Here is a 23,754-nt window from a genome sequence, read left to right as displayed (position 1 = left end):
TTGTTCATGGAAGAAGCACTTCGAAGCAAATGGTCGTCTGTTTCTTCGCCAAAACTTGGCATATGGCGACGCTCATGTTCCGCTGATGTTTTCTTTAAAAAAGCCAGCCCTCAAACATAGCCTATCAACTAAATACAATAAAAGTAAACTAAATGTCTTCCCTTCCTTTTCATATATGTAAATCAAATGCATTTCCCATCCACACTCGTTAGTACTGCTGTCAATATGTATTTTGGTTTTTTCTTTTGTTCTTGTTCTTGTTTTCTGTCATTATTTTCATAGTTCGCGTGCTGCTGTCAAAATGTCAAATGCAGGTGCACCATTTGGATGGCAGTGATAAAGAGAGAGAAAGAGAGCGAGAAATAGAGATGTCTATGCTCATTAACTAAATAAGCGCAGGCGTTAATCCAACACGTATTGCTGACCCGCATGATAAGGACCCCTCTAACAACTCCCCACAATAGATGCACACACACACACACACAACTTAAGCCACAAAAATATTCATTATCATTAAATTGCTTTAGATTTTCTTTCACTCCCTCTAGGCAGACAGTGGAGGAGGAGGAGGCAAACAATACACAGTTAAGCACATACGACACATAAACTAACAAACCATTGGAAAAAGTCAACCATTCCGGGAAGTAGGCAGAAGGGAAAAGGGGGTTTGAATTTCTTACTCTCTTTGTAGACAACTTCCTGTTATTTGGTGTTTTTGTTCATGTTTGTTGTAATCAGTTTTTCTTTGAATGTCACATTCCCTTATTGTTTCAGTTGTTGTTGTTGTATTGTTGTTATACTAAAGCACTTGTCGTCCTATAGCCTATAATACAATGGGGGTAGGGCAAGTCACGCAAGCAAGGCATTGCCTTCTTGGCAATCTGCCTTCCTTGGTCACCGGCCTTTTATTTACCCTCTAAGAACATCAACATTGGGTCTGGTTTGTTTTCATTTGATAGTTTTGTTGTTTTCTTTTAGACTTTTGTTTTTACTTGACAGTTATTGATATGAACATTACTTGTCACTTTTGACATATTGTCACAAACGCATGTTGCTGCCACGCTCACCCGGCTGTAGCAATGCGTAACGAGTGCGTATACGTGCAAGTGAAAACCAAACAATATTGCAGTTACATACCGACATACAACACACACTTTCACATATGCGAATCTTCTATGCTCTACGATTGAATATCAAAAGGGGTTTTTTTTCAAGAACACTTCAAATGTTATATACACGCTATGTGCCTATATGCCCTACGCCACTTGGAACAGTTTGACAATAAATGACAGACAGCGGTTATTGGCAAGCAATTCTTGTATTGTATTTAGTTTTTGCTGCTGCACTTCCGCACAAACGTGTTATCATTTTCTTAACTACTCGCATGTGTTGAGATTTACCTTTTTCGTTGTTTCTCCGTGACTTTAGAAGACTTGCTGGGAAATTTGATACCTCCACCACACTACAAATACTTGTTATGAGTGCCAATGCACTTTGTTGTCGTTGGATTTCTTAGAAATCGACAAATTATATTGACTTTTTTTCTTATCACTTTTATCGCTTTAGGAAAAACTAAAGAATTCTTACATTTCACTTTGCCTTCTTTCTCTCTGTCGCACTTTCTCACTCTCGCGGATATATTTTCTTTATTTTAATTATCATTCTTATTAAAACAAATCACCAACCACCTGAATCATTTCGATTTTTGTTTTCTTTTTTTCACTTTTTTGCTTTGTGTTACAAACACTCCAAATGACCGTAGTTTGTTTTTTTTTTCTTTCTTTACGCCCGTTTTGTTGTTGTTTTAATTTTATTGGATTACCACTTGGTGTGTTATCGTTGTTGTTATTACTGCTGTGGTTTCTTCATTTGCACTTCTTTTGTTTGACTGGCGATGGTGGTGATTTTATCATAATCATCAGCCAAGCTGAGCGTATGGATGGCATTTAATTTTCATAATTTTTGATTCACGCACCTGTTTTTTCGTTTTATAGATTTTGGCCGTTCGTACGTTCGGTCACACGCGGCGTACATACATCAAAGTTGCGGAGCGGAGCGCGGAGAAGAGAAAGAAAAGAACCGTAACCCGACGCGTAGTAAAAAGCCAACCACAACGGCACAACATCGAACATCGTCTGATTCGTCTTTGGGATTTGAAATGGCTCTTAGGCTCTTTGTTTTGCACCATTTGACCATTCGTAGGCAGGCGGCATACACATGTGCACACACACACACACATAAAAGAAACCAACCAACTGCAGCAAATGCAGAGGTTCGATGGCGCTATGTTGGCAACATGTGTGGGCTGTTGGCAACATTTGGGTTTTATAAACATTATCAACATTTGAATGAGTTGCAAAGGTTTGAGCCAGCTTGTTGTGTTTGTAAATAAATAAATCTGCCGTAATTTGCTGAAATAAAAAAAAAACAAAAGTTGAAAAAACTAAAAAACCCAAAACAAACTAAAAACTAAATGAATGAAACTTTGTTTAGAATTAAAGAATCATAAGGAATTGCAAATATCCTTGTTGATATTAAAACGCTTAGAAAGAAAATACCCAAAACATAGAACAGTCCTTAATAAATTCTAAGTGGAGTAAAATGAAAAATAAGAAGACAAATTGGCATGTAAGGTCATGTGTTGGGAAGAAATTGACTTGTAAACAAATTAAATCGTGGCAGCTTTATCAGCTTTTAAGCCGATGTAGACCGTATTTGTCACATTTGTTGGAAGGTGTTACGGTAATGTTCCGTAACGCCTTCCAACAAATGGTTCATATGACGGCTATGTATTTCATGTTACAGGCCGATTCGGAACGTGCTGGACAGATCAGCTGTATGGCAATGTGGCCTAAGCACAAAAAGCACCTGCATTGAGATTCGATGAATGTTCAAGTGCACAACAAAAAGTGTTTGGCATTGATCATGTGCTTCGTTTTTCTAAGCACTGATGATTAGTTTGTGTCAGAATAATGGAAAATAAGTCTTCCTGCTCTCTTAGTGCGCTAGGAAGTTTTTGGGGACTTATTGGTCCTGTTTCAGAACAAAAGAGTGCTCTACACCGTACTCAATAGTCGTTGGTTATGCAGAGCAACTTAATCAATTTGACGAAGGTGTTAATAGAGATAAAGATAAGAAATCGTCATCCACTATGTTAGTCAAAGTGTTTTGAAAATATCACGCACTTGCCTAACTTTTAAAAGTTCTTTGCTTTGCTATTCCTTGAATAGAAAGCATTAAATGTTCTCGATCTAGAATATGTTCGAAAAATCACGAAAAAAGTGCATTAAACAATTTTAGCAAAATTTAGTTTTGGGTAAAAAAATTGAGCTTTTTTTCAATAACATTTTTTATTTTTTTTTATTAATCTTAAACAAAAAGCGCAATAGAAGACAATTGAAATCTTACTTCCCTTATTTAAGAGCCCTGTTCAAATTCAGATGTGTGCTTTACGACCTACTCTAATTGGGTTAGTATGCAAAGCACCATGATCCATTTAACGAATCGAGCCGGTCAAATGCTTTTTAGCAACATCACACAGTTTGCCTTACTTGTAAGTGTTCTTTGATGTGCTATTCTTTGAATAGAAAACATTGAACAAAATGGTCTATTGCCGGACAATATCCTGCAATGAATTCTCAAAAATCTTTAAATATTTTTTTATAATTTTTTGCCTTTTCATGCCCTTAAGGGTTGTTCGTGAGAAAAACATAGACTTCTTTCAATGTCAGATGCTTGTCTTTGATTTATTGCTCCATATACGAGCATTTATTTGTAGGCCTACTTCAAATGGGCCTGTTACTCATTGCTGCTATAGTTGGAGGTCTAAACCAATTGGCTTCATACATGTTCGATTAGTACGACATGTGCTGTTGTTAGGCAACATAGTTGTTTGAGTCATGAGACTTGAACGTTTGTTTGACGACAACATGTTGCTGGCAACATTACACCTTTTGGTAGATGAAAGCAACAAGTGCTGGATGTCACCGTTATTTCAGTGCTCGCAACCATTGTTTGGTTCCGAGGTTAAGGCGGGAAAAAGCGATTATATTAAATTAAATTACACCAAATTGTCCTGGTATTGCCATATGGCAACACAAAAATTTTGATATATTTTTACAGCATTACTACTATAACTATTACAACTATAAATTTGCAACGGTATGGCATAAGGAAGTAAATTTGCCTGTTTTGAACGGGAATAGAATAGTTTATGTCCAAAAATTAAGTCATGAGAAAACGTACAATAGAAATGTATAACAAATGTTTTAGGGTGATTCTGGCTTAATTATATTTAAAGGAAATTAATTTTCTTATAATTTAATACGTTTTAAGGTTTGATGCCGTATTTCTATTTTTTTTTTTTTTTTTTGTATTTACGATCTTATGCCCTGAGAAGAGCATTTATCATTCGATTTCGCTGAAATTTGGAAGTGAGTTGTGTAAGACCCTCTGACATCCTCACGAAGTATGCTTTAATTTAGGCTACATATCGATATAGCTACCATATAGACCTCTCTACAACATAAGGCATAAGATCCACAAAAGGTCAATTTATTATCCGATTTTGATCAAATTTGGCACAAAGAGCTGTGTTAAGACACTGATTTCTGTGAAAATTTTTCATAACTTTATATAGAAAAAAATGTCAAGATTTTTTTATGGGAATTTCGTCAAAAAATTAAGCAAAAAACAAACCTTATCAACATTTTGAATTCATAAAAATTTTTGGTAAAATTAAATTTTTTTATGGAAATATTTGTTAAACTTTTAAATATAAAAAATCATTTCAATATTTAATTTTTTTTATTGATTTTTCGAACATATAGCAGCTCGTGATCATTTAAATTCAGTGCAAAGAAGTTATTAAGGTTTAGCAAGTGCGTGCTGTTGTCAATACACGTTGACTGGCATAGTGGATCGCGATTTCTGGAACGCCATGTATTCTTATCAATACCTTTATCATATTTATTAAGGTGTTCTACATACCCAACGACTATTTAGTACGGTGTAGAGCAAGCTTTTGTTTTGAAACAGGGCTCAATAAGTCCTCCAACTCTCCTTAACGCAATAAAGCTGGTTTCCATAAGATCAAGACATTTATTGTAGGAACATGGGTCCATTTTAGATTTACATTCTTTGGTTTTTTTCCGTATTTATCATTTACTTTTAAGATCATGCCTTAAAGGAACCACAGCGGATGCAACAACTCATGATCCTTTCTGTGTCAGAATTCCCCAAATGTTTGCCCAAATTTTGTGTTTGTTTTTGTTTGTTGGAGTAACATGCTTGGGGTTTCTTTAAGGGTGGGCAGGCCCAGATAACCAACTCAAATTTTTATATAAGATTCGTACACTACTCTCAATGGCCTATCATTTGAGTCCCATATTGACCCAGTCAACCTAAATGTCCATTTGAGGGGTTCCTAAGGGACTGGGGATGCATTCTAGGTTCTGGGCCCCAAATAGTAACAACATATGTTTACTATATGAGCCTAGAGACTTGAAGGCTCGTAACGATCATCTAACACCAACATCAGATGCATACTCTACTCTGAAAGGTTGTGTTTTTGAGAACCATATAACGCTAATCGGTCTATACGTCTTTTCGGAGAGTTTTGAGGGCAGCCGGGTGACCCCTCTGACACATAAAATTAATACCAGAATCGCTAACTACTATCAAAGACCTATCATTTGAATGGTATATTGTCCCGATTGGTGTACATGTCCATTTGGGGGGAAGGGGGAGATTTTTGGTTTGGGGCGGCCCCAGATACTTAGGTCCTAAATTTTGTATCAGATTCGTATTATATTTTAAACCAACTTTCATTTGATATTCATATTATCTAGATCGGTTCACATGCCGGATGGGGGGTTTTAGAGTAGGACCCTCCCCTATATTTCTTGCCCTCAATTCGTTTAACATATTCGTGTTTTTGGTTTACCTTAAGATTTTAAACAAAATTTCGCTTTAATCTGTGAAACTTTTTGCGTAATCTGGCGTTTGGAAAATTATTGTAAGGGGGAGGGTCCTATCCCCCTTTGGATGGGCACTACTATTCCCTCTTTTCGTATTATATTTTCAAATATTTTTCATTTGATTTTCATATTGTCTTTATCGGTCCACATATCGGCTTGGGGGTTTCAGGGTGGGACGTTTGATTTTCATATTGTCTTTATCGGTCCACATATCGGCTTGGGGGTTTCAGGGTGGGACGCTCCCCTATATTATTCGGCATGGTTAAGCTTCACAATTCTTTTCTCTCCCACGGACACAATTGTGGCTTCCAGGGGCTCAAGAAGTCAAATCGGGACATGGACTTATACAAGAGCTATATCAGGTTATGGACCATACTTGGCGCAGTTGTTGGAACTCATAACAGATTGACTTTTTGAGCCCCTGGAAGCCGCAATTCTTGTCCGCTTTGGTTGAAATTTTGCACGTAGTGTTCTGTTATGACTTTAAACCACTGTGCTTAGTATGGTCCAAATAGGTCTATAACCTGATATAGCTACCATATAAACCGATCTCTCGATTTGACTTCTTGAGCCCTTGGAAGCCGCAATTTTCATCCGATTTGTCTGAAATTTTGTACATGGTGTTCTGTTATAACTCCCAAAAAATGTACCAAGTATGGCTTAAATCGGTTTATAACCTGATATAGCTCCCATATAAACCGATCTCCCGATTTGATTTCTTGAGCCCTTGGAATCCGCAATTTTCATCCGATTTGGCTGAAATTTTGTACATGGTGTTCTGTTATAACTCCCAAAAAATGTGCCAAGTATGGTTCAAATCGGTCTATAACCTGATATAGCTCCCATATAAACCGATCTCCCGATTTGACTTTTTGAGCCCTTGGAAGCCGCAATTTTCATCCGATTTGTGAAATTTTGCATTTAATGTTCTATTATGACTCTCAACAACTGCGCCAAGTTCGGTCCACTTAGGTCTGTAACTAGATATAGCACCCATATTTTAGCAGAATCCATGGTGCCACCACCGCTTTTACTTGTTTTAATTTACGCTTTTTGGCATATAAAACGAATGGTAGATATGAAAATAGTTATGAAATATATTTAAAACAAATGTATGGATAAAATGACCATATGAACAAAAACCCAGCATTCTATGATAGATTATGTGTGTGATCGAACATGTATAGCATCATGCAGCGATAAGTTTTTGCTCGTTTAAAAGTGCCAGGATCTTTGTGTAGTTCGGGTTTGACTATTGGAGACAAAAACTACACACACACACACACACCCACACACAAAGTAACTTGGTATACAAAATTCTTTCGTTAGCATACAATGGATATTGCAAATTTAACAACTTTGTTTACATCTATGAAGTTGGGCGAGTGGATATCAAAAACCATGGTTCCTCTTTTCTCCTCCTCATCAAGATCTCCACTGCTTTTGCTCATTGTGGGGGACAATGATTGTAGCATTTGTGTTTGGAATGCTGCCTGAACCAAATGGCCGCCATAAAAGTTTTGGGTTTTTACCTATGAAGGGGGAGGTTGATTGTGCGGCTTGTCTGTCCACTTGTCTTTTTAGTTGGGCTGGCATGAACCTTGGCAGTATGCCCACAATCACATCATAAACAACTTAAGTTCCCAACTGTTTGTTGGCTGGCTGAGCTCTGCTTTTTCAAAGTACTCACTGACATCTCAAATATGTTCACTTGTCATTCAATGTGGCGGCATTCATGAATATTTCTACAACATCATCGTTTTTGCTCATCCTGGTTTTGTGTTAATCGGTGTTGCCTACAAAATTTGCTTGTCAGGTTTACATCCGAAAAAAAAAACAAAAGTCTAAATAAAACTCAAGAGCAAGCTGAAGTGTTATAAGAAAACTTTTTAGGTAGTAAGCAAGGGAATATTAAAATCGTTTTATGTGCCATGAAATCGGTTTGCGTAATATTTTAAAATTTGTTAACCCCAATTTTCTCTAAGTGTTGTGTGATTATCCTCATTGCCCAATGGCTAATAGGACTACATATTGAGCATCAGTTCCTCTCTGAAATCGAATAGGAGGTCCCAAAAATCGTTTAAACAAATTGAAAAACTACAAAAGATAAAAACCGAAAATCATTTCCTCAGCCTTTTGCTCACTACTCTCCCCCCTCCCTCCCCCCCTACTTGGTAAAGTACTTTTGTGTAATAACAATTTTACAACACATGTTTTCACATCAACCCAATCGACTTGCAAATGGCAAATATAAGCCAGAACACACATAGCTACAGACAGACAGATGAACAGATATCCTACCCTTATTGTGTATGAGTACACGCAAAAAAATAATTCATTAGCCATAAACAAAATTTTCGTCAAGTAATTTTTTTTGAATTTGTGATGAGTATAAAAGGAGAATATTTTTTATGGCTCAAAAAATTTTCAAAAAATTTATGCGCTGTTGAAATCCTTGTTTCATCCAACCTGGCGCTGTGGTGAGCGAGGTTTTTATACCCACCACCATAGGATGGGGGTATACTAATCTAATCATTCCGTTTGTAACACCTCCAAATAGTCGTCTAAGACCCCCTAAAGCGTATATAGACTTGATCGTCTAGGCGTTCTGAGTCGATCTAGCCATGTCCGTCCGTCTACCGAAATCACGATAGCAGTCGAACACGTAGAGCTAGCCTCTTGAGATTTTGCGCATATACTTAATATCGATGTAGGTCATTGAACCATATCGGTTAGATATGAAAATTTGCAAATTTTGCCCATGAACATTCCACAAAGGAACGGGGGAAAATTCTCACAAATCAATTCGTACAGTCCGATTCAAGTTTTTAAGCTCTATGATAAGGGGCCTCCTTTTCATAGCCGAGTCCGAACGGCGTGCCTCTGTAGCACCTCTTTGGGGAGCATTAATAAGGGAAAACCACCGCTGGAAATTCTTTCTGATGGTCTAGCCAGGATTCGAACCCTGGCGTTCAGCGTCATAGGCGGACATGCTAACCTTTGCGCTACAGTGGCCTGCTCAGATTTAGGTATAACTCCCATATAAACCGATCTCCCGATATCTGGTGATGTGCATTATCATCACTTCCTACAATGAGGCTTTTCTTTCCTACAGAAGCAGCTTCAACCAGCGACTTAAGGTTTGAAGGCTGCATCTCTGAATCGTGCGCCATATAAAGGGAAGCCAGCCATGTTTTTTTTCAAGGCTGGCTACTACCAACTCTTCAGTGCTTAGCGACGGAAGAAGAAAAACATTTAGACTTATCTTTGCAAGAATACAGGCTCTGTATCTCCCATTCCCCGTACCCTCGAGAAGTTTAAATCTCGTAATTCTTAGTCCTCATACCATTCCTCCATACACCCATGGTTTCTGGATAAGAGCCACTTCAAATCCCCCAGGTATCAGGAGGACATTTAGTGCCGCCGAAGCGGCCTTACCATGGTGGAGATTTATCTGTAGAAACCGGACCATAGTCAGGATTCAGAACTTCCACCACTGTTGTGTTAGCCTCGTCTTCTGAGTTCATACTCACAAGATTCGTTAGAACTTGTCATGATGAGCTGCCATACACATCCAGGGGTAGGTGAGAAAGCTGTGAAAACACTCTTCCTCAGGATACTCCTTGGATTCTTTACTAACTGCTGCTGTCGAAGTACTTTCTGAGTTCCGTGCTTCCCCGCTGGCGCGCACTTTGATCCCAGTCCAACTTTGTGACCCACCCACACAGGGCTTGTTCGATGCCATTCCCTACTGTCTCGATTGTGGCAGAGGGATTTTCAGTCTCCCGCAATCCGCCGGACTTTAGCGATGTGGTCGATAGTTCCTCAGGCAAGTGTTCAGCAACAACTGCTGAGTAGTCTTCTGATTCCCCAATCCCCTACAGTTTCAACTTATAGAATCCGTAGGATACAACCCCTTCAGACTTGTTGAGGTCTGCCAGACAGCCGGAGTTTAGTACGAATGCTGCATGTCTCTGGTCACCATTAGCCTCATCCAATCTACCAATCATTCAGCCGGTGGTTGAAGGATTGGGATTACAATCCCTTAGTCTTCCAAGTCTCGCTTCAGGATCTAGGGGAATTCTTTGTATCCTAGCATGCGCCATTGGTCGAGAAGGAATATCTTCCTTCTTGACTAAATCTAGTGCTGCACCTGGCCAGATCTCACCAATCTTTTTTAAGCGCACAATGATATATTTCAATTGAGCGTTGATCGCCGAAGGCAATTAGTCTGTATCGGTCTCGATACCAGCCTGCATCGTTACAAATTGGAAGAGCTCCAAGAAATTCCGCAAGGTCATCGGAGTATACTGATGACAGTCCAGCAGGTGGGACCACGCTGGTGCTTGGTACAAAAAGCGGTGGTTGTGAGTATAACGCCTCGGCCTGTTGAAACGACGAGGCTAGCGGATCTACTGGCGCCTGCATTTCCGTTGGCCCCAAAGACATATGTTGACCCTGGCCTAAATGTGGTCGTCCAGACTGGCTTGCTACTCTTCGAGCTGAATGTGCTGTTCAATAGCCGTGACAAATTGTCCATGCCTGGAGGTAGTGGTGGAGCAACGGCATTGACTGTCCCACTCCAATTATTCCTAGGTATGCAGCCCTGTTCTTCTCCCTTGTCGACAACTGCCATCACAAAACTTTCCTTAGCAAAGGTTCTTGGCCATGTCCTTTAGTCTCGAAACAGGCGTCTTCTTCAGAAGCCCCTGCTGACCAGACGTCTGTCGGCTAGTGGAGCCTGCAGCAGCCGCTTCACCAGCCGTGGTTTCAGTAGCAGACAACATGCTACGACCTGATACCACCACCGCAGCTGTTGGGTCTTTGGAGTCCATTTTAAGCCTACTCCCAGGCTTTAGATCTTTAGATCTATAACCTGTTACAGTTACCGAGTTTACATCCTAACACGACCACGAACATCCCAACCACTATATTGACTCATTATCCAATTAAGAAAAAAAACTTAAAAAAAGTGTTTATTTGTTACACTCTCTGCCAAATGGAAGAGACACAAGATGTAAACTAACCAAAATAATCATCTCTTCGTGTAATAAATCGTCTTTTGCTGTAAACGAAGCATTTTTTGCTTAAAAAAAGTTTTTTTACTTTTGCGTAAAATTGCCATCATTTACCACAGATGAAGTTTTTAATAGTTTTACCATAACCAAAGTGCCTTAAACATCAAAATATGGCAAATTCATGACTAACGTGCAACGGTGGAGGCGTACGTTGCGTACAAATAGTACTCCTCCCATGAAACAGATTTGTATGTAGCAAAGTTATTTCAAACGTTGAATTTTTTTCCATGTATGTGTACTATATATGTACACATGTTATGTAAGCTGTTGAGTGTGTTTGGTTATGTGACTACTTCAGCTATCAGCACTTCGTCTGTTGATGTGTAAAAAGGACATTCCATTTTTTGTGGGCAATCTTATGCACACAAACGTTTGTTTTTTTTTTTTTTTTGCTAGCTTGCTTTTGTTTTTTTTTTTTGGTTAACTTTTACAATTGACCATTAAATGTTCCTACACCATCCTTTTGTTTTTTTTTGTCGTCTTCTTGGCAGGCAATGATAAAGAACATTTACTAAAGGATTGAACGGATATTGGGCCATTGGATGAGACCAAAAACAGAGATGTCAGTTATCCGGAAATAATTAATGGTCCTATAGTCTGTCACGTCTTTGTTAGAACTTTTTTAAGTTAAGATTCAACGTAAGAGATTAAAAGACGAGAGAGAGAGAGAGAGAGAATGAGAATGAGAGAAATACAAAGAATATATAAAAACTACCAAAAACCAATTAAAAATTGCAAAACGATTGAATTGTGGTGTTTGGAATGAATTGGATAACCATTGAAGTCCCATATCGGCATGATAGGCCCACGCTTCGATTTGGTAGGATTTTTGGGGGTGGGTTGCACCACTGATACGTGGCTGTAACTATCACAATCCAAAGCCTTTCATTTCAGTCCCATGTTGTGTTCATCAGCCTACATGTATTTTTATGAAGCATTTTCGAGGGAGGGAGTATAATCACAGGTACTTGTAGTATCTGGTACCACAAGATAAAATTGTCTTTCTCTTAAACGGCCTTTATGTCAATTTGACCCAGACAAAATGTTTATATCAGAATCGGACTCCCTTCCCAACATCCTTTTTTTGATACCCATATTGTTCCAATCGGTTAAATGTTCGTTTGAGAAGGTTTTAGGGTGGGACGTTACCCCACATTTCTACATGCCAAAAATAAATATCCTTTGAACCAGTCCTCTGAGATATCGCATATGAAGAAATTAAGGCGGTAGTTCCGCACCTTCAGATATGGAACAATTTTAAAGTCTAATACTCCTTCCAGACCAACTTATACATTCCGTGAAAGTTCCAAGGAAAACGCTTCAGCCCTTTTCGAGTTTGAATGAAGCAAACAATCAAATAAAGCAAAAACCATAGCACAGATAGACAAACAAACGCACTTGACTTTTATATATGTATGCTTAAGAAAAAAAAAACGGTGCCCGCCGCAGAATAAGCGTTCTTGCCACATGGATTTAACATAGAGCAGATGTTACCCTAATTTCTTTAGAACGTCCATGTTAAAACTTTTTTTCTTCTTAATGCCAGTCATGTGTAAGAAACAGTTTAATTATGGTAAAAAACATTAAATACCGTCTGCCAACCCTGACTTAATATTGTTTGTGTAGTTGTTATTGCTTTACATCGAGGTGTCATGTGTGGATTAGTTGTTGCTGAGTTTGCTATTTATATTGGAACAACGGTAAAGGTGAAAGAGTGTGTGTTGGTAAGAATTAAATTATTGGGAGAGAGAGAGAGAATATATGACGTATTGTAAGAGCATAATTAGAGATCAATGGCATGGTGGGTTGTTGTTGTTGTAGCAGTGTGTTGTATACTGAGGCGGCAGCCCTTGCCGATGAAGGAGTACGTACAATCGGCTGCCATGGGATTGTGGGTGGGTATGGTGGGTGGTGTTATGTTGTGGTATATTAGTGAACTGCTTAACAAGTGTAGATAATGCAGTCTTTAAGAGCTATGCTTACAAATAGATGATAGAAAGAAAGAGAAAGTTTGCCATATGGTGTGCATATCGTTGCATTACCGCCCAACAACTTAGCGGGAGAAGCCTTTTAAAGAATTCACCTCAACTTAAAGGCAATGGGAATAAAAAACTTGCTAGCAGAATAATGTGTATGACGGTTTGTATTTTTGTGTACAATTTGGAGAGAAGATGAATAGAGACGAAATATCATCGATTTTATTTAAAAACAGGGATTGTAACACTTTTTCACTTACTTCTTTAAGTTGGATAGATATCGAGGTAATTTTTGTCGTTGTTGTTGTATCCACATATTCATGTGAGGGTGGCGATCCTCGTCAAGCTCCTGTAGGTGAGCAAGCTCGTACCGATCCAAAGGACCGATCGCAGAGGGAACAGGGTGGCCAATGGTTATTTAAAAGCGTCAATAACTCGCCTTGTCATATCGAGCATCATAGGCATTCAGTATTTGTGCATGAGCTGCCTCTCACTGAGACTCTCCGCTGTATCGAGCGGAGAGTCTCAGTGAGAGGCTCCGCTCGATACAGCGTAGAGTTCGCGACTGCGGATGGAACATTCCACTATCCGCAACCTGTGGACGCTACTCCGGATGGAACATTCCAGCTACTCCGGATGGAATATTCCACTATCCGCAACCTGTGGACGCTCGCAGCTAAGCTTCTTGTGATAGCTGTGAACCCCATACAGATCGGACATCAATGTTCCTGTGGACGCGCCCGGTAGCTCACAGCTAAGCTTCTCGTGATATCAATGACCTCCACACAGATCGGACATCAATGTTCCGGCCGGTGTGGTGCTGACAGCTATCCCGTGCCGGGGATATTGAGGTAATGATTTTAATCAATGTTTTCATATATAAAAGTCAAAAAGTATTGTTGCATTTTTGTATGTATATCAATTGGTTTCTACTTGTATTTGTCTCTACCATCCTTCCTTAGCAATACTGTCTCCCCCTATATTAAAATTTCAATTAGAGAAAGCGAACCCTTAATGGTTTTCATTATAAAATTGCAATGCATTTAAAAGGCTACTGTCATCAGAAATGCGCAACATGCCATTGCAGCTTCGTTTCCTCTCCATTAATTTCTTCGAGGGAAAATATTTATGTCCCTTTGGCTATGAAATTGATCAAAAGGGTTACCAACCAAAAAATTCAAACAACACTCAAACAAATACAAACAAATTGTATGCAATAACCGAGTCAACGAACCAAAAATATAAACACAAGCACAACAACAGCAAAATGGCTGTGGAAAAAACACTCTGGAAATATTTCACAATCGACAGGAATAATTTTGGTGCACAAATGTGAAGATATGCTTAAAGTCCCTCCCTATGTGTGTGTGTGAGAGTATGTGTGTAAAGCTTTGGAAATTGCATTTTTCACACGCTCCAATGCATTAGCAGTGTAAGTTTTTGCTCTATTCTGCACTGCCATCGCCCTGCCTTGCCTTGGCCGTTGACAACCCAGGCAAACCTAGGCAAGAAGGGACATTGCAGTTCACTTTCCTATGGCAGGGAACGGAAGGATTTTTAACAAAACTGTTGAAATTGAAGGCAAATATCCTTGCCTAGATGGGCCATTGGTGGTGGCTATAGTCTAAGTTGTTGGGGGAACTGTTATGGGGACCATGGCAAATGAAAGCTGTTTTTCTTTATCCTGATCTGGAATGAGTTGCATTTTTTCAACTCCTACAGTTGGTAGTAGGCGAACAAAAACCAATGCTTTTTATTGCTTTTACATAACATATGGATTTAAATTTCATTTGTGTTGTTGTTGTCTTTTAGTTTTTTTTTTTTCAACAAATTGGAATTGAAAAGTAAAAAAAGCACGAATACCCGGAGAACTTATAAAACATAGTGAACTCTAAAAAAAGAAGTTAAGTATTTGGTATTGGAAAAACAAGAAAATTTTTAGCCAAATATTTTTTTTGTGTTTAAACTTGAATCAAAAAGCCTTCATTGATGTGTGAGAAGTTTGCCCCTGCTCGGCTCATGGGCAAAATTTTAATCTACTCCCAAATGCCTTTTATTTGAGTCCTACATTACCACTTTTACAATATTTCCTGGCCCTTAAAGTAAATATAAGCTTCGTGCTCCTCTTTTAAATACATTTGATATGAGCCCTATATTGGCATGATCGGTAAATAAGTTCTATTCGAGGGTGGAGTGGACTCCAGAGTCATTGTCCCAAAAATGGGTATCAATTTCATACTCTACTCCCCAATAACTTTTATATAAATCACATATGGCAATGGTCGGTAAATATGTCCGATTAGGAAGGTATTTTGGAATGGGGCGACCCCCAAACACATGGCTTTTCAATTGGATATCAAAATTGTTTTTTCTCTCAAGCACCATTCGTATTGTCGCGTATTGTCCATTTTCTGGGTTTTTGGTGGATCCCGAGGAACTCGACCCCAACAATAGAAACCATGGTTTGTTTTGGGTGACTGTAAAAGTGCAAAAGATTTCGAACGAATCACATTACCAATCCCCGAGGTCTGGTGTTTTTGAAATTGAGGGTTATGAGAAGTGCTATTGAAAGAAGAAATGAGACCTCAGACATTTCGACTCAAATATGGATATCAAATTCGTGCGCCCCTCGCAAATCCTTATAATTTGAGCAACATATAGCCATGGTCGGTAAATATAAACCGTTTGAATGGTGTTTTGGAGCTGGGGGGGTCACCGGCACTTTGCCCGGAAATAGTTATCAATTTCGTTCTTTACCCCTAAATACCGTTGATTTGTGCTGAGTTTAGGGAGTGATTTAGGGCGGACCCCCAAACATTTAGCTCCATAATTGGATATCAAATTCTTTTTCTACTCGAAAATACCTTTCATTTTCCATATTGACATAATGGGTCAATCAACCGATTTTACTTATTTTTGGAAAGAAAAACGCCACCTAGACTTGAACGCAAATTTTAATGTCGTATTCGTAATTCACTTCCAAATACCTTTCATTTGAATCCCATTTAGCCATGGTCCACTGATATGCCCATTTGGGAGTATTTTGGGGTGGGGCGACCTACCACTACTTGGACCTAATTTTTTTTGCCACATTTGTAATCTACTGCCGAATACTTTTCATTTGAGTCCCATATTGATACGAACGCCGAATATATCTGTTTAGATAAGTTTTGGGGTTGGGGCGGCCGTTGGGTATTTGGACCCAAAATTTTAATAGGATATTCGTTTTCTAGTCTCTAATACCTTTCATTTGATACCCATATTGTGCCTACCAGTCCTCCATTTTTGGGGTAAGGAGGAGAGTCCGCCACCATCCGATATCTAAAGATTTTGTAACCTATATTTCCTTCCTTAAAAACCTACACAATCTGTGAAAATTTTAGAAAAATCAATTCAGCCATTTTTAATTCTACGAAAAAAAAACAAACAAATCAAGTCTCATAAAGTCATGATGGGTCATTTGGGGCGTTTTTGGTGGGTGAGGTGATACCCTATACTTCGACCTGATTTTATATGCCAGATTCGTAATCTACTCCCGAATACCTTTCATTTCAGCCCCATATTGATATGGACGTTCAAATTGTCTGTTTTTAGATATTTTGGGGTTAGTGCGACTTCCTGAGTACTTGGATTCAACTTAAAAATATTTAATACCATATTCGTATTCTACTCTTCAATACCTTTCATTTGATATCCATATTGTCCTTATCGGTCCAGTTTTGATTTTTGGTGGTGTTTTTGGGGTACGGGGAGGGTCCGACTCCTTCCGATATCATCAAACTATTTAGTCTATACCTTATTTTTGACCATATTCGTAATCTACTCCCAAAAAACTTTCATTTGAGTCCCATATTGTCATGATCGTCTAATAAACCTATTTTAGGGTGTTTTAGGGTTGGGGCGGCCCCCCAGTTACTTGGATCCAATTCTCAATATGGAATTCGTACTCTACTTCTAAATACCTTTCATTTGAGTCCCGTATTGTCCCGATCGGAATACTTTTATTTTTGGGGTAAGGGGGAGGGTCCGCCCCCCTTCCGATATCAAAAAATTATATAGCCTATGTTTCCTTCCAGACCAACTAAAATAAATGCAAATTTTGCTCATGAACATTCCACTAAGAAACAGGGGCTAACTTCTCACATATCAATGAGTGCAGTCCGATTCAAGTTTAAGCTCAATGACAAGGGGCCTCCTTTTTATAGCCGAGTCCGAACGGCGTGCCGCAGTGCGAAATCTCTTGGGAGAGAAGTTTTACATGGCATAGTACCTCACAAATGTTGCCAGCATTAGGAGGGGAAAACCACCGCTAAAAATGTTTTCTGATGGTCTTCGCCAGGATGCGAACCCAGGCTTTCAGCGTCATAGGCGGACATGCTAACCTCGGCGCTACGGTGGCCTCCAACTTAAACCATCTGTGAAAAATTCAAGGTAATTGGTTCAGTCGTTTTTGAGTCCATACGGAACAAACCGACAAATTAACAACCACAAATTCATTTTTATATACCAGTAAGGAAGGACAAAAGTCGGGCGGTACCGACTGTATAATACCCTACACCTATCCTATAAATACAATCTGAACCGATTTCAGATATTGTGGTAGTCATCGAGGAAAGCGTTGTACAAAATTTTGGCAAGATTGATCAATAAATACGCTTGCAGTGGCTCTAGGAGTGAAAATCGGGCTATATATATATGAGAGCTATATATAAATCTGAACCGATTTCTATGAATATTCCTACCAATTTTCAAGAGAATCGATTAGCAAATGACCATTTTATTGAATTGTTACTGCAAATTGGACTAACATATATATGGAAGCTATATCCAAATTTGAACCGATTTTTTCCAATTTCAATAGGCTTCGTCTCTGGGCCAAAAAACATGCCCATACCAAATTTGAAGACGAGCGGATGAAAACTGCGACCTGCAGTTTGTACACAAATTAACATGGACAGACGGACAGACAGACGGACGGACAGACAGACAGACGGACATAGCTAAATCGAATCAGAAAGTGGTTCTGAGTCGATCGGTACACTTATCAATGGGTCTATTTGTCTTCCTTTTGGATGTTACAAACAAATACACTAACTTATAATACCCTGTACCACTATAGTGGTGTAGGGTGTAATACCAACTTTTAAATATTTTACTTTTATTGAAGTTATTTTTAAAATTTTATTACGGTAACGGTTTTTGTCAAAATTTGTTTCTTTAGAAAATTTTGCGTTCATAAGAAATTTTTTTAATGCCAATGACAATGTGATTTAAACTTTTTTTTCAGGAATCCTCCATGTTTTTCAGGAATTCTCCCTGCAGGATTTCAATTTATTCCAACTAGAAATGGGACATTTTAAATGAACTTCCCCAACTCTGTGGCACAAACAGAAGCCACCAATTCAAGCGCCATGACATTTAACAAAACGATTTCGCAAGACATCTAAAGAACTTGGCCTTTTCATGACTGACTTCATGACAGGTAGGTAGTAGGATCCTTTGGTTCCAGAACACAACTGGCAAAAAAAAAGTTTTCATAAAACGCCTACGCTGCAATAACTACAACTCCACTGTTGTTGCTGCTAAACAATTTGAAGTCCTCCACACATACTTTATGTACGTGGCAGTGTGAGCTCCCAAACAAAATAAATCTTTAAAAAATGTTAATTTTCTTGTAATTGGAAGCAAAACGCATTTGTTGGACTAGAAGGCATATGCAGTCGTGCCGTGTTGCATCAAAAGGTCTTGTTTAGTTCATGATTTAAGATTTATGCAACAAAAGAGCGGCCCTGACATCCTAAATTGCACAGTGGTAGCAATTCAGGCAAGACCAAAGTGTATCCCAAACAAAAATGTTTATTAAGCAACACCGAAAAAAATATTTGATTTGATATATTAATATATATGAAATAAAAAAATTTACTCAAGGTAATTTAATGTAAATTGACGCTACATCAAATTTAGAGTCAGCCAACTCTACATAGCATGCATTGACAGAATGTTTCAAAAAGTGTTCATGAAATGTCTGTTTGTACTTTGTAAAAAAAAAATTGCAGGAGGGTAAGCACAGCCTTTACTCTCTTTTGCTATTTATTTCAATTAACCAACAGATTTTCAAAAAACAGCTGTTCGATGCTGCAAAATTTCTGCTAGGAAAAAACCTCCAGTAAAAATTTGAGAGCATTCAATTACCAAACTCTCAAAATTTTGCTCGCTCTCACGTACTCTTCCACTCTCTTCAAATTAAGTGGAAAATATTAAGTACGCGAACGAATTCCATTAACAATTGGTGCAAATTTACCTAAATTTTTGAGTATGCGAACACAGATCGCGTTGAATAATATAACGTAACGTAGTTTAACTTAACAGGACCATTGAATATTCGGTGTACGTCAAAGCTAACCGATAGGTATAAACTAAAAAGCTATCACTTAACGTAAGAATTACATACAGCGTTATATGATGTAACGTAATATGACGCAACGTAACATGACGTAACGTAACATGACGTAACGCAATATGACGTAAGGTAACGTGACCTAACGAAACCTAATGGAGCGCAAATATCGTACTTAAAGCAACAGAAAGATGTTAATTTTAAAATAATATTTCTTTAAGAGTACGCAACGAAATAATCGTTATGTAACATTATTTTATTATGTCCAAAATTTCCATTAACGCAACAATTGCAGTTGTCTTTTTGATTTTCCTTTAATTTCGTTGAAATTTATACCAATTATGCTGCGTGACAAAAAGTTTAGTGAAAACAAAAAGTAATTCGAATTAAAACCATGCAAACAATTGTAAAATCTTCAGTCATATATAAGTTCTAGACAGAAAGTGGTGTCGCTCTTCAGCACGTCGTTCGCAGCCATCTATAAATAGAACCTCACTCATTATTTAACTCAAAACTTGACTCGTGCAGGACTTACAGATATAAGGTAAATAAAGTCACTGAAAGCCGCAGTTTTCCCCCGATTTGAAATTTTGCATGTAGTGTTCTATTAAGACTTAAGATTCTATATAATCTGATATAGCTTCCAATATAAACCGATCTTCCGATTTGACTTCTTGATCCCTTACAAGTCGCAATTTTCGTCCGATTTGTCTGAAATTTTGCATGTAGTGTTCTGTTAAGACTTCAAACAACTGTCCCAAGTACAGTTCAAATCGGTCTATAATATGAGATATAGCTCCCATATAGACCGATCACCCGATTTCACTTCTTGAGTCCTTACAAGTCGATCGTTTTGTAATATTTGGTTGAAATTTCGTATGTGGTGTTCCCCATATAAACCGATTTTCCGATTTGACTTCTTGACCCCTTAAAAATTGCTGTTTTCTTTTCGATTTAGCTGAAAATTTGCATGTAGTTTTCTGTTGTAACTTCCAATAACTGTGCCAAATACGGTCCGAATCGGTCTGTAACCGGATACAGCTCCCATATAAACCGTTCTCCCGATTTGACTTCTTGAGCCCTTACAAGCCGCAATTTCCGTCCGATTTGGCTGAAATTGTGCATATAGTGTTCTGTTATGACTTCTAATCACTGTGTCAAGTTTGGTCAAAATCAAATCAAATCAAATGAACATTCCATTAAAGAACAGGGGTAAACTTCTCACACATGAAAGAGTGCAGTCCGGTTCAAGTATAAGCTAGGTCTATAACCTGATATAGCTCCCATATAAACCGAACTCCCGATTTGACTTCTTGAGTACTTACAAGCCGCAATTTTTGCCATATTGGGCTGAAATTTTGCTTGTGGTGTTCCCTTATGACTTCCAACAACTGTGCCAAGTACGGTCCGACTCGGTCTATAGCCTGATATAGCTCCCATATAAACCGAACTCCCGATTTGACTTCTTGAGCACTTACAAGCCGCAGTTTTTGCCATATTGGGCTGAAGTTTTGCTTGTGGTGTTCCCTTATGACTTCCAACAACTGTGCCAAATACAGTCCGAATCTGTCTATAACCTGATATAGGTCCCATGTGAACCGATCTCTCGATCATCCTTGTTCGGTTCCTTGAAGCCTTAATTTTTGCTGGTTTGACAGCAGTTTGGTATGTAGAATAAAATTATGCCCTTCAACTAATTTTTTTGTATAACTTTTTAGCAGAATCTATGGTGGTGGGTTCCAAATATTCGGCCCGGCCAAACTTAGCACGTTTTTGCTTGTTACAGTATGTTTATGAATATGAAGTTTTAAGATTAAAATATTTTCTCAATTTCAAAGGCAGATTATAACCTCTTTAAACCCAATGTTGCAGTGCACACACACAACCGTCGTACTTTACAACTTTCATTTGGTACCTTACACAATCAAGATGCCCCAACACCATAGCCTTAACGTTGGCCAATATTTAAACAACCATTGCCCGAAAAGGTGCACTGGCGGCATTGAGGAAGTGTCTGCATGTTGCATGAGCTGTTACTGCAACAACTTGGCCCTCGGGCAACAACAACAAATGCAATAGCCAAAACATTGGACAATTGAAACACGTACGCATGCGTGCAAATAAAACTTTTATATTTTGAAAAAAAGAACAACAAAAACAACAGCAAAACTGTGAAGCTTATGAACAATGCATTTATCCTCAGAGTTTAGGACCTCTAAGAGAATGATTCTGGCCATTGCATGCTTGGTGTGCAGTGGTAAAAACGAGTAACGAATTTAGAATTTTCTTGTGCAGCAGCACACAACTCTGCTTGGCTAGGTTGTGTCATCAACAGCGAAAATGTTTTTGGTTTTCGGAGTTTGAGTTTTGGGTTGTTAATGTTTTATCTCCGGTCGTTTGTCAGTTGCTTGTCAGGTTTTGGATTTTGGCTATAAATGATTTTTGTTTTCGTTGTACTGTAGGTTTGTTCTTAGTTATGCATCATGATTTTGTTCTGGCAAAGGCCAACAATGAAAAGTAACCGAAATAAAAAAAAGTAACAAAAATAAATAAAAATCTTAAACATTAACGAATTACATGAAAACAATGGGTATGGGAAATTGCAAAATTATTTATCCAGAAAGGCGATGAAATATTGTTCAAAACATTGGCATGGTTGCCTGCAGCGGCGTCGGAGGGGTCGCTGAGATCCGCACCGCAGGCAGGCCTTGAGGCAATGCTGGATATGCAGCCCATTGAGGCCTATATTCAGAACTGCGCCGCCAGGGTCGCGCTTAGGCTGAGGAGCTCGGCATGCTGAAGGAGAATGGTTGCAGCCACAGTTTGATTCTGGGTGATATGTATGCGAAAGGTAGACTGAGAAGGATCACCGACTACCTGGCACAAGTGCCGACTGGAGTGGGATGAATGGAGGGCGACAGCATTCGCCCTTGAGCAGGATGAGACCTCAATCTACACCGATGGCTCCGAGATGGAGCCAGGGACTGGATTGGGGGTCTACTCTGATGCACTACATATTAGTATGTCTCTGAGACTGCCAGATGAAAGTACGGCCTTTCTGTGCCATTGCAGTGGCCGCATGGGAAATTCTACCAAGGAATTTACCGCCCTCAAAAATCAGAATTTATGTGGACAGTATGGCGGCGGAGGATGGTGGGGTGGAGTGCCATGGTGTGCCATTGCAGTGGCCGCATGGGAAATTCTACCAAGGAATTTACCGCCCTCAAGACTCAGAATTTATGTGGACAGTATGGCGGCGGAGGATGGTGGGGTGGAGTTGCGTGGCGGATTGTTTGGGGTCCCTGGATAGCCTCCGGCCCACGATGTGACGTTGACACGGGTTCCTGGGCATGAGGGGATTCCAGGGAATGATAGGGCGGACGAGTGCTTCAGGAGGGGTTCGTCTACGCCGAACGGACCAGTCACCGGTCTTGCCTACGTGTCATTTGTCGAGCTACTAAACACAGTAGAAGGGATGATTAGGGCGGCGTTGGTGGCGAGGTGGGACTCGGTGGATGGTTGCCGGACTTCAAAGGTGCTGTGGCCGGTCATTGAACGGAGGAGGACAAGAGAATTGCCGGCGTTCGATAAGAGGTCCACGAATACCAAGACAGGGGTCATAACCAGACACTGTACCATAGGCCTCATGGCGGCGCGCATGGGAATACCGCACAATGACTTCTGTAGGAGTTGCCTCAATGAGGGTGAAGAGGGGACAATTGAACACTTGCTGTGTTCATGTCTGGGGCTGTAGGGGCGTAGGCTCTTCTTTCTAGGGAGCCGTTTCTTCTATGGTCTGGGTGAACTTGCGAACGTAACTCTGGAAAGTCTCCCGAGATTTTTTGAAGGAACTGAAGGGTTCAGACGGGAGGTGCCATAAGCTCCGGCGTAGGTACATCCGTGCTTATGTGAAGATGGGCGTTTCTTCATTCCCCGACTAGGTTCTCAGGATAGGGGTACACCAATCTAGTTATTCCGTTTATAACACCTCGAAATATTGACCTAAGATAGTTACAATTGATGTAGGACATTGGGAATTGCGAATGGGCCATATCGGTTCAGAATTAGATATAGCTCCCATATAAACCGATCTCGTGATTTGATTTCTTGGCGTGGGAGCCACAATTCTTATCCGATTTGGCTGAAATTTTGCACATGGTGTTGTGTAACGACTTGCAACAACTGTGTCAAATACGGTCCCAATCATTCTATAACCTGTTATATCTCCCATATAAACCGATCTCCCGCAATTTTTGTCCGATTTACCTGAAATTTTGCACGTAGTGTTCTGTTATGACTACAAACTACCGTGCCAAGTACGGTTC

General features: G+C 39.3%; 1 protein-coding gene across 3 annotated transcripts in view; it reads right to left on the bottom strand.

Moving 5' to 3' along the window:
* The window catches only part of LOC106095261 (putative polypeptide N-acetylgalactosaminyltransferase 9), a 315,857-nt gene that overhangs the window by 284,611 nt on the left and 7,492 nt on the right, over positions 1 to 23,754 (bottom strand). The window contains exon 2 of one of the 3 annotated variants that reach the window (XM_059369150.1): positions 1,401 to 2,411. The gene's annotated coding sequence lies outside the window, so the exon portion shown is untranslated. Of the gene's footprint in view, positions 1 to 1,400; positions 2,412 to 23,754 lie in introns of those variants that run through there. The other 2 variants (XM_059369149.1, XM_059369148.1) reach the window with 2 other exon arrangements.

Source organism: Stomoxys calcitrans, chromosome 5 (genome assembly GCF_963082655.1).
Source record: "Stomoxys calcitrans chromosome 5, idStoCalc2.1, whole genome shotgun sequence".
NCBI lineage: Eukaryota > Metazoa > Arthropoda > Insecta > Diptera > Muscidae > Stomoxys > Stomoxys calcitrans.
The sequence above is the reverse complement of the archived record's forward strand: the minus strand, read 5'-3'. Positions and strand labels throughout refer to the sequence as shown.